The sequence below is a fragment of the Chelonia mydas genome, chromosome 10 (assembly GCF_015237465.2).
Source record: "Chelonia mydas isolate rCheMyd1 chromosome 10, rCheMyd1.pri.v2, whole genome shotgun sequence".
In the NCBI taxonomy this organism is placed as follows: Eukaryota; Metazoa; Chordata; order Testudines; family Cheloniidae; genus Chelonia; species Chelonia mydas.
The window spans coordinates 69,014,382-69,031,357 of record NC_051250.2 but is presented as its reverse complement, the minus strand read 5'-3'; positions in this window follow the sequence as shown (position 1 = coordinate 69,031,357).

The window sequence follows — 16,976 nt, the reverse complement described above, 5'->3', positions numbered from 1 at the left end:
CAAAGCCAAACCACTTGATGCTCAGGATTTGGCGCTGACAGTGCATAGGGAGTGCCACTAGCCGCTCTAAGTCTGCCTGTAAGATTCCAGATTTCTGGCAGTAAACATTCAGTCACCGAGAATGTTTTCAATACAGCTTCCATTTGTGTAAGACCTACAAAAACAATGCTTTCTACTCTTCCTGTGCAGCAGCAAACTAACTTACCCTCTTCCTGGAGTTATGCTGGCATCATCTGGGGAATGGAGGCACAAGGGAAGGTGTGTCTTTGCCATAAGAGGGTGGTAGAGAGAAAGTCTGTGTTCATAAATCTGTGACTGACAAATAAATAATGGGCCAAATGGGTAGGAGACAATATTTCCCAGTGAATGGGAATAGCATCTCACTTCACCCAATTACCTCCTTGGCACTGCACTGCATGCCCGGGCACACTGCATGCCCCCATACGGAGGAAATCGCTGCCATTGCCACAGCGGATCCTTCTCCCTCAGCCCTTCCTAATGTCTGCTTCAATCACATTGTCCCTTGGTGGCACCCCAGTTCACGAAGCTCTTAGGCCCCAGGATGGGCCTAGACAAGGAGGGAGAATCGGGGTAGATGCCCGGGCTGCCAGGTGAGATCCCAGCAATCAACCCAAAGCAGATAATAACAGGACACATCTCAACCCCTTCCAGCCCATCATATGTCTCTTTTCATTAGCTCTTGCAGCCAATGGGAGCACATGAACCAAGACAGCAAGAACTGTTATTGGTTCTGGGGAGCTACAAAAGGGTTGCTGATGGGTTATATAAAATCTAGGGCTGGGCTATGCTCCTGGGATTCAGTCCCAGCCTCTGTGGCCCACAACTACTGGCCAGATTTGAGGTCTTCCCAAGTTTAGGCTGCCGCAGCCCCAAAACCTCAGGCCTCCTTCAGCACTGTACAGAGGCCCAGGCAGAGCGGTGACCAGGACACCAGCCAGCAACAGACCAAGGCTTGACTGGATGCTCTGCAAGGCAGTGCAAGTCCCTAGCCAGGAGGGCACAGCTGCTGGTTTGGGAAATGAGAGAGCAGGCCAGAAACAGCACATGGGTCTCATCGGGGGAAGCGCCCAGCCACTTGGGCCTGCTCCGCAGTCAGAGCCATTAGTAAAGAAGATGAGAAATAAAGGGTTACGAATCTGGCATTGTAGACAAAATTGCTTAATTAGCAGCCTTGAGGAGTACTAATGAGCTAGCCTAGCATGTGCTGTCTGCACGGCCCCTTTCAGCCCCTGTGTTGGGGGATAATTTTTCCATTGAGAGCCCCTGTCCCTTGGCATGGTGGTGGAAGCTCATGCAGATATGAGAGGCAGCAGGGCACTTCCTGACCATGGCAACTGTCTGCAGCACATGCCCCCTCCTGGCAGGAATATGGGGACAGGGGGCTGGGTAGGGCAGTGCCAGCTGGATGGGTCTAGGTTCACTGCTGCCAAAGGCTCAGCAGGAGAAGTGGCCTTTGTGCAGCGCAATCCCCCCTTTCTCTTCCCGTGTCAGGCAGGAGAGAGCAGAGGGGAAGGGCATCATGGCTCCTGCCACTTCTGGGGAAGGGTGGAAATGAACTTCTCAGTGCGGCAAACATGCTGAGCGGGCAACCTCAGTCTGTGCAGTCTGCCGGGCCGCCACCAAACTTCACACTGCCTTAACCTGCCTCACCCCGGGCCAACCACCAAGCACCCCAACCTGTCCTCCACAGTCACAGAGGAAAGCAACCCCCAGCCCAGCCCCACCAGGGCAGCTCCTACCAGCTCTGCTGGAGACATCTCTCACCTGAGACCCGTTCAGCTGACTAGGGAGGTGTCCTGGCGCAGCTGCTACCACTCTGCTGGGCATAGTGAGTCCCACATGCTGTACTGGCAACCCCAGAGGTCCCAGAATCCTAAGTAAGACTCCCTAGAATCACCAGATTGGGCCAAAACCCATGAGATTTGTTTTTAAAAAAAGATTATATTGTAGTTTTTGGTCTGTGCTTTGATTTTTGAACTCTCCCTACCCATCCCCAGTGTGTGGGGAGGGCCAATTTATGTTGCCACCTCTCCCAAGTTTATTAGCCTCCGCTGCAGGAGGTCAGACCCCCACATCTGCCCTTGGCTGTGCCCAGCCATTAATTTTGCCCCCAACTGATCCTGTCGCCCCAGTCTCTACACCAATTCTGCCTCCACATCTGCCCAGCTCCCTCTACCGCCCATTAATTCTTCTCCCCCACCTCGCCTCTTCTCTTCCTGCAGCTCCAGGGGCTCTTCACCCCCTTTCCCAGGGCTGGGGGTCTGCAGCAGGGTCCCTGCTCCCCCTTCCAGACTGGGGAGGCAGCTCCAGGGATTCTCCCCTCTGTGCCTGGAGGGAGAGAGGAGGATTTGAGGACCTGCCCTGCACTGCTGGCCTCTTTCTGCTCCCTCCTCTCCTCCTATGAGAAAGGTGTCAGGCTGCTGAGGGGAGGAGGAGAGAGCTCTGCCTGCCTTCTGCGGCCGTCCTGATTGGCTGCTCTTCCCCAGGAGGCAGGCAAGTGGGGCAGGCAGCCAATCAGAGGGGCTTTCCCACAGGCAGGGTCTAGAGCTTTGGGAGATGGCTGCAGTCACCCTGCAAGCTGGGAGAGTTGGCAGCGCTGCAGCGCGGCTCCTTCTAGCGACTCCCCACAAGCTCAGTGCCATGTGGCCAATCTGTCTCAGACAGGGGCAGGCAAACTCAGTTGTAAGAGCTCCTCGGCATGATGAGCGGAGGCCCATCTCCCACCTGAGACCCTCTGCACAGCTCCTAATATCTCTGCCAAGGACAGGCTCCCTTTTGACCCACCTGGCAGATCTGCCTACAGAGACCAGGAGGGTGCCGAGTTTGAGTGCCAGCTGTGGAAAGGTCCCGGCCTCACTCTCAGTGAGTCCAGCTGCCAGATGGGGGACTTCACTGGTGGGTTAATTGGAACAAATGAACTGCCAGACTGGATCAGACCTGAGATCTCTCTTATCCACTGTCCTGTCTCCAACTGTGGCCAGCACTAGACACTTCCGATGAAGGTGCAATAAACCCGGCAGTGGGCAGTTGTGGGATTATCTGCCCCCCATGGAAGTCTCATCCTAAACCCTAGTAGTTAGAGTTTAGGTTAAATCCTGAAGCACGAGGTTTATCTCCTTTTACAAAACACTTTATTTTAGCATTAGCTACTCAGACTCCAGAAGTTCTTGTTGTCCACCTCAATGTTCAAAAACTCTTTGAATTTTGCTAAAGTTCCTGGCTTCAACAACATCGTGTGGCAATGAGTTCCACCGTCTAATTATGTCTTGTTTGGGGAAAGTGTTTTGTTCAGTTATGAATTTTCTGCCCTTCAAATTCATTTTTTTATTCCCAGGTCTCTCAAACACAGCAGAAGCACTGTCAGTCCTTGTAAGAAACACCTGGGAGACAGCTGGAGACGCACCCTTGACAATAACAAGGGGAGATGTACTGGCACGGCCTACCTGTCTGGTGCCTCAGCATTACCATTAATTTTACTGCTGTTTATAGTGCTGCTGTTGTCATTGTGGTTTCTCAGTCAATCACCTGATCATCAGCCATGCAAACTTTATTTGGTATTATAAGCAACACTCCTTCCTGAATGGCTCATTTCCTTATTTGCCTGCCTTCTCCACCAGCATGCAGACCAGTCCAGGGTAACAGAAATTGCCCAAGGCACTATGACAGGAGGTACCAGGCATTTGCTGCTCCCTACTAGAGGCCCTGCCACCTTGGCTCAGCTCTATGAAGCTGTCCTTTTGGCAGAGAAGAGTAGTGACTTTGGACTTCTGGGGTTGCCTACATATGTCTCCAAGGATCATGTGCTGGAAGAACCAGCGAGACTTGGTCCCCCAGTAGTTAGAAGGGCTAGGAGCAAGCAGAGGCCAATCAAGGCCCAGCAGGCCAAATAAAAAGTCCTGGCTGTTTATCAAAGGCCAGTTCAGGGTGAAGCTGTGGCAGGGACCTAAGAAACCTATCCTGGTCAGGGGCCTACTGCTGACAGTACATTTGATTGGATCAGTGAAGGACTGTTGGTTTACATTACGGCCTTTCATCGCCAGGTGACCATTTGGAGTTAAGGGATAGGCCCACACCCGTCAAATAAATCCCAGGAGCACAGCCCCATGTCACCCATGCCCAGGAAACATAGGGATCTATTAGCCACCTATTCCCCACCCAGCATCTCCATCTTCTGCTGGTGGTATCACAATCAGTGACTGCTGCCATGAAGATGACTCCACAAAGAGAGGAGGTCACTTCAGCTGGAGGAGAAGTTGCAGGAGGGGCTGGAGCGAAGAACCTGCTTTTTGTAGAAGCCTCCAATACTGGGGTAATTATTGTTGTTGTGTTCAGAGAGCACACTAGGCAGCTGGGAGCCTGAGAGAAAAGAGGCCAGAAAGGAGAACCCAGAAGTGGTTGGGGTGAGGCTCCCGGAATTGTGAGTCACTGGACAGGGGTGTTTACCCTGTAACTCAGCCACAGAGGCAGTTCTAGGGAGATGGATGGTCTCTTAAAAGAATAAAAAGCAGCATCTGTTCCTTCAGTCCCTAAGGACATAAATGCCACTGTGTCCCTGGCAATAAACAGGGGAATGAGTATTTTTTTTAAATTCCATGGGGAAGCCAGATTGTTCCTAACTAAGACAGAGTTCAAACTCTTCCAGGAAGCATCAGTGGCTCATTAAAAGAAGACCTGGGAAAGGGAGTGACAAACTCCAAGGAATCATAGAAGTTAGGTTTGCCCATCACATTCCAGCCTTATCTCCTTGAATCCAGTGCAGGATTGTCCCCTGCAGCATACCTTGTCCCTGCTGAATGAATCCACATCATTATGCACCAGGAATTAAATAGAAGAGTAACTGGCCTGTAATGTAAAAGAATAAATCAGCTATGGATGGAGGCAGCTTCCATGTACTCTAAACCCAAACCAGGTTTCAGGGAACAGCCAAGCCATCTGCAGGGGATGGGTTATTTAAAATATTTTTGAGGGGAAAGGTCAGTTTCACGCATCCTACTGCAACAATCCAAGCTCCATTATGGAAGGCTTTATTGCTGGGTTTACTTTCTTTTGCATCTGCTTCCACCAGGTCTAAGAATACTGTTACCCCTTTCGACCCAAGCAGTTAGCCAAAATCTAGGGCTTGAGGATTGTTTCAGTTAGGAGGAGAAATTGACGATGGAGCCATGTATTTCTTTGATGCACTCCTGTTTAATTACCAAGAATATACAAAGTCAGGTTTCTGTTTCTCTGAACTCAGGAGGACTGCAACAACAGTTTGCTCACAGTTCCAAGACCTTGTCAGCCAGCACTCAGTCCAAAAAGCTCTCTAGGCTTTTACTCAGGGCCACAGCCTCCATTCTTGTTCTGCTCCTTCTCTCTCTCTTTCTGTGCTGTTTCCTGCTGCTTCCATCTCATACATACAGACACACTGCTCCAATCCAATCAATCCTCTTCCCCTTTGTTTATCAGATCATAGTGGACCCTTCCTTGGGTCACATGGCTAACGTCTACTCCAGCCTTGCATGAGGTTTCAGCTTTGTTTTGCGTGGAGGTCCCTGTAGTTTCAGCCGTTTATTCTATCAAGGAGTTCCATTGCTTGCACACATATCCTGAGTGAAAGGCGGCTGTTACACCCACCAGTTTCAATGAAGTTTAATCCAACTCATAACAATACCATAAACATCCCCCACTCTCCAATTAAGGTTCTGAAACACCTGTCCCCATACCCTGAAGCTTCTGCCTGGAAGGGCATTCCTCTCCCACTCCCAGAACTGGGTGGGGTCTCTTCTTGATAAAAACAAAGCTTCTCTAGAAAGGAATGGAGCCAAGGCATTCCGACGTGATCTGGAATATTTCAATGGCCTCTTTCAGTATGTAATAAAGCCCAGTGCATTGTGGGTTCTTCTTTTCCCAGGGGTGGTCCAGTACCAGAGTTCTAGGGATTTTGGTTCTAGGCACTTCCACTCTACTCAGTGCTGGTTACTCCTCAACTGGAGTAGTGTGTCCAGTTTTGGTCACCAATGTATAGCAAGGATGGAGAGAAACTGGAAAGGATCCAGAGGAGAGTGACAAAGATGATCAAAGGGATGGAATGCAAGCCATATGAGCAAAGGCTGAAGGGACTGGGTTTGTTTAGTTTGGAAAAGAGAAGACTAAGGAGGGACATGATAGCAGTCTTCAAATACTTGAAAGGCTGCCATAAAAAGATGGAGAAAAGTTGTTCTCTTTTGCCACAGAGGGCAGGACAAGAAGCAATGGGTTCGAACTACAGCAGAGCAGATTTAGAATAAATCTCAGGAAAAACTTCTTAACTGTAAGAACAGTAGGACAATGGAACAGACTGCCTAGGGAAGTTGTGGAAGCCCCTTTGCTGGAGGTTTTCAAAAGGAGGCTGGAAAGCCATCTGTCTTGGATGGGTTAGACACAACAAATCCTGCATCTTGGTAGGGGGTTAGACTAGATGACTCTTGCGGTCCCTTCTAATGCGATGGTTCTATGTTTCTGTGATTGTCATTTAGGCCAGCACCAGGTACTGAAATGCCTCATGACACTACACTGTTGGTAAAAACAATGAGGATTCCTTGTCGCACGTTAGAGACTAACAAATTTATTTGGGCATAAGCTTTCATGGGCTAAAACCCACTTCATCAGATGAATGGAGTGGAAAATACAGTACAGCGGTATAAATACACAGCATGTGAAAAGATGGGAGTTGCCTTACCAAGTGGGCTATTCTCAACAGTTGATAAGAAGGGAGGAAAAATCACTTTTGTAGTGGTAATGAGTTCAATGTAATCAAGGTGGCCCATTTCAAACAGTTGACAAGAAGGTGTGAGTATCAGCAGGGGGAAAATTAGTTTTTGCAGTGACCCATGGGGTGCCACAAGGACTCCTCATTGTTTTTGCTGATACAGACTAACACGGCTACCACTCTGAAACCTACACTGTTGGTGTTTGAATTCAGACCATGGCACTTGGCTTTAGGGTCAGCTTGCTTGGCATTTGCATCCACTTTTCCCTTTAAAGTGGCTCCAGTGTTAAACTTGACTGAGTTGCTTCCAGCCTAGAGGCCAACTCCACTCCCATATCCTCTGGGTCTTCAAAACCTTTTTACACATCACCTCCAAGTCACTTCAGCATTCAGGCCCCAAGGCCGCCTCTCTGCTCACTATGTGTCTGCAGCAGGTTCCCTCCCTCTCAGCTCGATCTAACCCACACACAGAAGAGTAGGTCACAGCAGCACAATTAGGGCTGTATTTTATACCTCAATATCTGGGTCCCGGAGAGATTTCCTAGTGCTATGAAATTAAGCCTTCTATAGCAACACTCGTGCCTGTTACTTTGAGGGGGAGGAAGGTGCAGTCTATAATGCAGACTCAAGAGGATTAATCCCTAGCCTGTTCCTAATCCTTCTGACAGGGCAACCAGGCACTCGCTGCTGCGATCTGCAAACAGAATCACCTGCTTCAACTGCTTCATCTGCCCTGACCTAGTCACTGGCCAATCTGCATCCCAAATCCTGGCGACCGATGGCCAGAAAAGACATCTGGGATTTTTCGCAGTCCCTGCATGAGACTTGACCTTTCCTTATCCTCCCACATAAAAGAGCTTCCTACATTTTTACCTCCCTTACTGATAAAGGGCCATTATTTGTAGGAACCCAGAGTATTTGGCTGTGCTAAAATTTAGGTAACTAAGAACTCAGGAACATCTAAAGGATGTACTGAAGGATAATAATCTATAGCACATAGCACTTTATAGTCATTGCTTGTCCAATTCCCCTGGGAGGGATGTAGAGCATTATTGTTCCTGTGTGTTAATGAGGAAAATGAAGTGCAGTGACATGATTTTGCCCAGTTTAGAGTGCAAATCTGTTTCAGAGCTGAGACAAGAAGCCAGGTGGCTTGACTTCATGGTCTCTGCTCCAACCTCAGTAAAACAAGATTATATTCAGATTGGTATTAGTGTATCTAAGGTACTTTTATATAAGTCCCCCATTACCATTGTATCTGAGTGCCTCCCAGTCTTTAATGGACTTATCCTCACAATGCCCTGGGGATTGTGGGGATTTCCCCATTTCCATCTGGGGAAATGAGGCTCCAACTGGTGAAGTATCCTTCTCCTAATAGCACATATCAACATTCCTTTCAAACAGGCCTAGATAAGCTACAGAACAATGGAACCATTGTAATGATTAGCAAGAATGAGTGGACTGAATCTGCTCAAATACAAAGCAGATACCTGCAGGCAGATAAGCACTAAACAGTCCTTCTTTTTGGGAATATATTGCCACACACTCCTACATCCTAAATTGTGCTCTCGCCTAACTTTACTCTTGCTATTTCATTTGATAACTGAAGTGATTTGAGCCACGGGATAAATTCTGGTCCTGATTTGACAATGCCCTATTCAGATGAGTAATGTTTACTCAGGCAATTTGTCCCATTGATGGGATTAGTGTGTGGGTAAAACCTTGCAGGATTGGGCCATGAGTTATATGCTGTTGTGCTCCGATTCATTAAATTGGGAACCACACCCTCCCCTGGCAGATATGGGTGATTTGTTGCAGAGCATCCCAACGCCAGCTGCACTCATTGCTCTAATCACCCTTCTGGGTGACCTTCATTCACTCAACATGCACAATTGCCACAGCTCTGGCACAAGACAAAAAAGGACACAGTGGCACCAGGAAGCAGCCCTCTTTATCCTGTGAGGAGAGTCCCCATGTCAGGCAGCTGGATCGGCACCTTCTGCCACCACATCTTGGGTCCATGTTGTGATGCCCTCTCATCCTGATACAACACACAGGTTATTTTCATGTCCTGCAGGAGGTGAGACCCGCTCCCCACATGGGGACTTTCCCATGATAGTTAAATTATGCTGGGGAAGACTCTCCCAGGAGTGGGGACATTCTCCTAGACAGACCCTTCGGAGTTAGATTTAATTGGGAGTTTCACATGCTCCTGGGAATGGTAGATATCAAACTCTTAGGAGCCCAGATTGTCTCTTGCTCTGTATTTGTCCAGAGGGGCCATGTTCTCCACTGGGACCTCTTAGTGCTACCACATAGAAATAAAGAATAACAATAATGAACAGGGACATAGTCTTCCAAGGAATTTACAGAAACCTGTTCTGTCAGCGAGTTAAGAGAGGCAGTTTCTTAAAGTGTATTCCCCTTTTGCTTTCTCCTCCCCATCCCTCTTTTCTCCTCCCCCTTCCTGAGCTTCATATCTATGTAAACAAAAGAGAGAGACTCCTGCCCATGCCTGGCCCTGATTATTTCACTATGTTTCCCTTTGGTCTCTTGATTTCTGAGTTTAATTAGAATGTCTAAATTCATGCCCGAGCTGTTCTGCCACCGCGCCTCCGCCGCCCTGCTCAGATCCCTCGGGGCCTGGTGAGCAGGGTAGGATTTGCCATAGCTTAGGGACTCGTTTATTCAAACAGTAGTACTTAAAAGATACATTGGGTGCCCTTTTAAGAAGCCTTTCAGTTGCCATTTCTGAGACTGGTTGAGGCCAGATAGCTTTCTACTGAAGAACACAAGCCTGTCCGGATCCCGTCACCTCTCTCACCCACCCACCCACAACCTGGTGCAGGATTTTCCAGGCTGACTATGCCTGACTTGGTTGCAAGTCTTACCCATTCCTTCCTTTTCCCCTGCAGTCCCTAGGGCTAAAGGCAGCTTTGGCTACTTGGGGCCCATTGTGTCCACTAGGCTTTGACTCAGGTAGGTGCAGATCTTTGATGCAGCCTCAGAAGGGTGAGTTGACCCCCTCTCACCACTATGCCTGAAGGGGGCAGTGCTTTACAAGTGAGGCAATCACTAAAAATCTGGTCCTGTCTCAGCCAGGTTGTCTCAGATGCCAGGAGACTCCTATAAACCATAGGGCTGACTCCCATGATGCCTCAGTTGAAGCTCAGTGGGAGCTCAACACAGACTCTGGTAAAAAGAAAAGGAGTACTTGTGGCACCTTAGAGACTAACCAATTTATTTGAGCATGAGCTTTCGTGAGCTACAGCTCACTTCATCGGATGCATACTGTGGAAATTGCAGAAGACATTATATACACAGACACCATGAAACAATACCTCCTCCCACCCCACTCTCCTGCTGGTAATAGCTTATCTAAAGTGATCATCAAGTTGGGCCATTTCCAGCACAAATGCAGGTTTTCTCACCCTCCGCCCCCCCCCCCACACAAACTCACTCTCTTGCTGGTAATAGCCCATCCAAAGTGACCACTCTCTTCACAATGTGTATGATAATCAAGGTGGACCATTTCCTGCAGAAATCCAGGTTCCCTCACCCCCCTCCAAAAACCACACACACAAACTCACTCTCCTGCTGGTAACAGCCTATCCAAAGTGACCACTCTCCTTACAACGTGCATGAAAATCAAGGTGGGCCATTTCCAGCACAAATACAGGTTCTCACTCCCCCCCCCCCTTCCCCCCCCCCAAAAACACACACACACAAACTCACTCTCCTGCTGGTAATAGCTTATCCAAAGTGACCACTCTCCCTACAATGTGCATGATAATCAAGGTGGGCCATTTCCAGCACAAATCCAGGTTTTCTCACCCCCCCCCCACACAAACTCACTCTCCTGCTGGCAATAGCTCATCCAAACTGACCACTCTCCCCACAATGTGCATGACAAACAAGGTGGGCCACTTCCAGCATAAATCCAAGTTTAACCAGAACGTCTGGGGGGGGGGGGGTAGGAAAAAACAAGGGGAAATAGGCTATCTTGCATAGGCTATTACCAGCAGGAGAGTGAGTTTGTGTGTGTGGTTTTTGGAGGGGGGTGAGAGAACCTGGATTTCTGCAGGAAATGGCCCACCTTGATTATCATACACATTGTGAAGAGAGTGGTCACTTTGGATGGGCTATTACCAGCAAGAGAGTGAGTTTGTGTGGGGGGGGGGGGGGCAGAGGGTGAGAAAACCTGCATTTGTGCTGGAAATGGCCCAACTTGATGATCACTTTAGATAAGCTATTACCAGCAGGAGAGTGGGGTGGGAGGAGGTATTGTTTCATGGTGTCTGTGTATATAATGTCTTCTGCAATTTCCACAGTATGCATCCGATGAAGTGAGCTGTAGCTCACGAAAGCTCATGCTCAAATAAATTGGTTAGTCTCTAAGGTGCCACAAGTACTCCTTTTCTTTTTGCGAATACAGACTAACATGGCTGTTACTCTGAAACAGACTCTGGTGGTGCCTCTGGGTACATCTACACAGCAAAAAAGGACCCACAGCAGTGAGTCTCAGAGCTAGGTCAACTGACTTGGGTTCATGGGGCTTGATCTACAGAGCTAAAAATAGCAGTGTAGACGGTCGGGTTTGGGCTGGAGCCCAGGCTCTGAAACCCAGCGAGCGGGGACAGTCTTGGAGCCTGGGCTCCCTCCTCAGCCTGAATGACTACACTGCTATTTTTAGCCCTGTAGAGCAAGCCTGAGTCAATTAACCTGGGTTCTGAGAGCTGTGTAGACATGCCCTCTGAAGCCTACGGGGGCTGGGGGATATGTGAGAATGGATGAGGCCCTTTGTTCTGAATACAGACTGCATTTAGGTAGATTATAGATGGGTTCTTCTCTCTGGCTCATGAATTCAGGCTCCTTCTTTGCAGCTTCCTGCCTCCTTGGCTGCAGCTTCTCAAAACCACATGTTTGCAGAGAATGGAAACAACAGCAGGAGATGGTCTGGCATCCCCACCACAATGTCAAGGTCCCACATCCAGAAGAGCGGCTCCAGTCACTCATTTTCTGTTCCCACATGACTACTCCTTTCCTCAAAAGAAAAACAAAAACCCAAACTCCAAGCCAGGCATGTATGCCAACAGCAATCCGTGTGGGAGCATCAGCAGCAGAAGTCACCCACCAGGGCTCAGATCAGGGTCATCAGTTGCTTATTATGCAGGGACAGAGTTTGTGGCACACTGTGGAGGCAAACAGGAAGGGAAATGTACATGGTGGATCTCACATGTTTGTAAAGTATATCAAAATGTATAATGTGCTCTGTAAGCACTGAAGGTTTTTATTACATCCAGAGTGCTCAGTTTATAAATCAGAAGAGAATTTTTGTAGCTGCTGCCACTGCAGATTCTAGCTGGACTTCCACTACCTCTTCTATCACCTCCAAAGACAGAGACTCCCCAGCGGGAATTCAGCTGGCAGTTCAGTTGTGATGTCGGAAGCCAGCTCACAATCCTGAGGCTGTCTCAGCTCCGCAGAGCTAGTTTTGTAGGAGTGAAAAAGCCCTATTAGTCCCAACCTGCCCATCTCTGGGGGGGGTTGCTGCAGGATTTTCCCTATGGGACACTGTCGAGACTTGGCTTTTGCCCTATCTAGTCTTAAGTGTCCCAAGTGATGGGGCTTCCCCTGGAGAGACTTTGCCACCAGGAAATCTATGTCACTGCCAGGAAGTTTATCTTGACATTCAGACTACATTTTGTTTTCTTAATTCCATTCCATTTCTCTTAGTCATACCCCATGGGCCCCCTGAAATCATTCCTCTTTCTTCTCAAGACAGTTCACTTGTCCCACCTCAGGCCTTCTCGACGTGAGGAAACCTAGGAACTCTGCAGCTCCACTAGTGGTAGCAAGGATGACAGGGACACAAGAGTGAAAATGCCCAAGTCTCATCTACACTACAGCTTCCCTCCCAAAGCAGGGGGAAAGAACTGGCGCAGGGCGGGGGAGATCATTCTGAAGAGCAGCCTGTTTTGGGCAGCTTCTGTTTTCATTAGAAAGATTATGCTACATTTCTCTTTTTCTTATTCTCTATACCATACTTATAGGCTGTATCGTAATATCCCGATTGAAACATTTCCCCATATTTCTGAAGGGAGCTGCTGACCAAGACATTAATAGATTCCCCTTTTCCCTTCACAGCCATCTAGAAGCCTTTGTATTATTGCTCTGCCCTCACTTGTGTCTCCAACTCCCCCCAGTTCAATATCGCTGCAAATTCCATGCATTCCTTGTCTTCCCAATTGCTGATTGAAGTGAAATGGACCCAGCTGTAGCACTGACTCCCTGGTGAACCCTCTCTACACAACTCAGTAATGGCTATTTATCCAGACAGTCCTTCTCTAGTAAAGTCAGCATGTCTGACCTGGAGCCATACAGGAAACAGATATTGGGAATGAGATGGTGCTGGTTTCACAGTTACTTTTCAGGCCCTCACAGCACTTGATATGAATAGCTTTGTTGATCATTCTGTCAGTGGCTATTTTTGGTGCCAAATTCCTGGACAGTATTTGTTTCTTCTTTTGCCCTTTAATGAATGGGGCCAATGTTAAAACACGGGAAGCAGCGTTCCCTCTAGGTGTCTTCTGGGAATGTGAGAGCAGCAAGGAAGTGTCTTAGGCACCGGTTGAAGTCCCGCTGGACACTGACTCATTTAGCCCCACCACATTCCAAAACGTTTCAGAGCACTTAGCAAGGGACAGGGGAAAGAACCTGATTCATTACAGGGGGGTCTGGTAAGCTAGGAACATACACATTTGGTTGCTTGCTTCCAGGGTTTGCAGTCCCACCTATTTTTTAGTGGAAAAAATGCTGCGGGTCACCCACATCTGGACCTGTTATGATTCATATCAATTCAATAAGACTTTGTTGGCATGACAAGCTATATGAGTGCTCCTAAGTGTAAGGCAAGGACAGAGCTCTCAGATATCCATCAGAGGTGAATATGACCCACCCTGGACAGGGTTACATATTGTAGTTACGGTTTGATCCCCTCTGTCCATACCTGATCTGCTGTCAGATTCCTACTTAGCATGAGGCCATCAGAGCTGTCTCTCTCCTTCCTCCCAGGATCCGCTCATCACTTTTAGCCGAGACATCTTTTATGATGCCTAATCACTGGAAGAACTATCTTTTTTGCACATTCCTCGTACTACAGACATTTATTTCTGTTCTCTTTGTCTCTCATCCTGCACCCCCTAGCTTTGTCTGTGTGTCAGTCTCTCATCTGTCCTCTCTGCTAGGCCTGGCGGACTCCAAAACTAGTCACATCTGATATTGGGCAAAAAGGATTCATCCGATGAAGTGAGCTGTAGCTCACGAAAGCTTATGCTCAAATAAATTGGTTAGTCTCTAAGGTGCCACAAGTCCTCCTTTTCTTTTTGTGGATACAGACTAACACGGCTGCTACTCTGAAACCAGGATTCAGAAAAAAGGGGCAGACCAACAAGAGGGCCTTGCCATTTGTAGCTGGAGTTGTAGAGAAATCACCCTTTAACATGGCCACAGCCCTTAATTGCTGTACAATAGCTAATGAAACCTTCTTCATTTCTGTCTTTTCTTTATTCTCTATTTTCTCTCCTCTCTTATCTTCTTCATCTTCTCTCTGTTTTCCTTTCTTCACTCTCTTTCCCCGTGTTTCGCTTCCTGTCTCCCCTTTTTATGTCTTTCCACATGTCTTTTTTGCTAGTTTTTTTTCTTCTTTTGCTTCTCCCCCTGCTGTTTCCTGTCTCCCCTGCTAATCCCTGGTTGCTTCCTCTCTTGTTTCCTGCAGTTCCTCCCCACTCCATGTGCAAGACAGAGCAGGAAAGTGACAGTAACACCCTCCAATCCCTGAAACGTGGGCATCACTTTGGACATCTTACCAATTTTGCTTTGCTGCTCCACTCACACCTGGAGCAGAGGAGAGAAAATGTCTCTGGCATGCTGTGCTATTGTTTGTATCACTGTACCTTTCATATTTCAGAGTAGCAGCTGTGTTAGTCTGTATTCGCAAAAAGAAAAGAAGTACTTGTGGCACCTTAGAGACTAACAAAATTTACTTGAGCATAAGCTTTTGTGAGCTACTGTAGCTCACGAAAGCTTATGCTCAAATAAATTTGTTAGTCTCTAAGGTGCCACAAGTACTCCTTTTCTTTGTACCTTTCATGCACCTCAACGGTACCTACCGCTCCTCTAGTAGAGGGTGCCCTGTGAGCAGTCCAGCATTGAGGATGGTAACAAAAAAGCAGGATAAGATTGGTTTGGGCTCACAATGTGTAAGGATTACAGAATTTGGCCTGGTTACTGGGGTTAACATCCCAACTCTTGTAAAAGGCGCCAGGAGATCTTAAATGACTACAGTTGGCTACAACTTTGGTTTTCCATCTCATCTCAAAGACAGCATCTCCAGCAGCCCTTTATTACTGCCTTGGAGCCTTAGCTCAATTCTGTCTCAAGAGAGAAGAGTGCAATTAATTGAGTCACCATCACCATTTCCTGCAGCATAGCACCCCCTAGCACTTGCTCTTTGCTAACTCAGAAGAGCTCCACCTATTGAGTCACTAATTCTGATATTTCCTGCAGTACTTTGCTTTTCCCTGGAGGGCTCTTATCCAAGTGCCAACCTGGTCAACCCTGCTTAGCTTATAAACTCTGTGATGATCAAAGTGAAACCCGGGGCGCGAATTCCACATAGATCACAAATGAGGAAAATGTTCCCATAATCCTTGTGAGGTGGTAATTTCACATGGATTTCTGTGCTTGAACTGCCAAGTTTTTCATATTCCTCAGTTTCATACGGACCTTTGCATGAGAATTGCCAAATTTCACAAGGACCCCTGTGTGTGAACCACTCAGTTTCACACAGACTCCTGCACGTGAACCATTGAGTTTTGCATTACTGCAATAATTATTATTTTAATATTATTCTAATAGGAATGTCTAAGGTGCCCATACTCATGATAACTGGGCAAGTTACACGCATTAAGATGAACATCAGTTCCACCCTGGAACAGGAACAAAATCCTCCATCCTCAATGAATGAAGTTGCTTAATAAGAGGAATTAGTAGATGATTAATCTCCTTGTGCATCTCATCTTTTAGGAGAAGGATCCCCAAAGATGATGAAGCTGGCATCATGTCCTAAATATAGTGAAACTTGGGCTCAGGTTCATGTCTGTGAGGAATAAATTCCAAACCTGATGTACCTCCACTGAGAAGATCCTGTTTGTAAGATGAAGTGAGCTGTAGCTCACGAAAGCTTATGCTCAAATAAATTGGTTAGTCTCTAAGGTGCCACAAGTACTCCTTTTCTTTTTGCGGATACAGACTAACACGGCTGCTACTCTGAAACCTGTTTGTAGGATCAGGATCTTAAAAAGAGCTTGGTATTGTTCTGGACAGCTGTATGTTAAATCAGTTACAATTTCCAAATGATTTTCAGGGTTAGCCTTGCAAAATGGAGCATAACCCTGGCAGAGTCAGGTTCACACTAAAATCAGTTTGCTATGGAGTCAGCTCCATTACTTATTTCTCCTGATTGCTGTATTAATTTGACCCAGTGGCAACATAGGCATCTGACAGAGTTTGCAAAAGGGTAACTATTACTCATGCAAATACAGGTAGGGCTAGCTCCAGTCCTGTTGCATATTTCTGCAGCTACTCCATTGTACAGAGCATGGTGTGATTTCTTGGGATGATCGTTCTGCCCCCTGCTGGGATTTTGTGGAATTGCTTCAGTGAAAGAACAGGAAAGTTCCCTGATATATTTATTATGGAAGATTTGGTAACACCTCCATAGTTCAGGCTGCACTGAGCTTTTCACTTAAGCAGGATGGAAATCCCTGTTTCACTCTCCACATTTACCACTATTCATATGGCAACTTTTCTTGAGACAATATTGACAAAAATCAATCAATTCAAAAATTTGGCACTGACAGTCTCACTCGTTTGGCTTCCTGTAGCTAGACAATCATAGTCATCCCAAACTCCCAACTTCATAGAAACACAGAACTATGTCAGCTAGGCCACTCAGAAGTAAGCAGAAGATAAATGGTGTGAGCGGTTCCATTTGGGTTTAGATGGAGCCTATCCCTCCTGTAAAGGCCAATCCTTCCCCAAAAGGTTCCCTGGTTCCTAATAAACTGAAATCCCTCCTTGCTACACGATTGACTCATCCATGCATTGAGACCTTGCAGTTCTGCCTGTCTTACCGGCCCTGCACATGGAACCAGAAGTATTG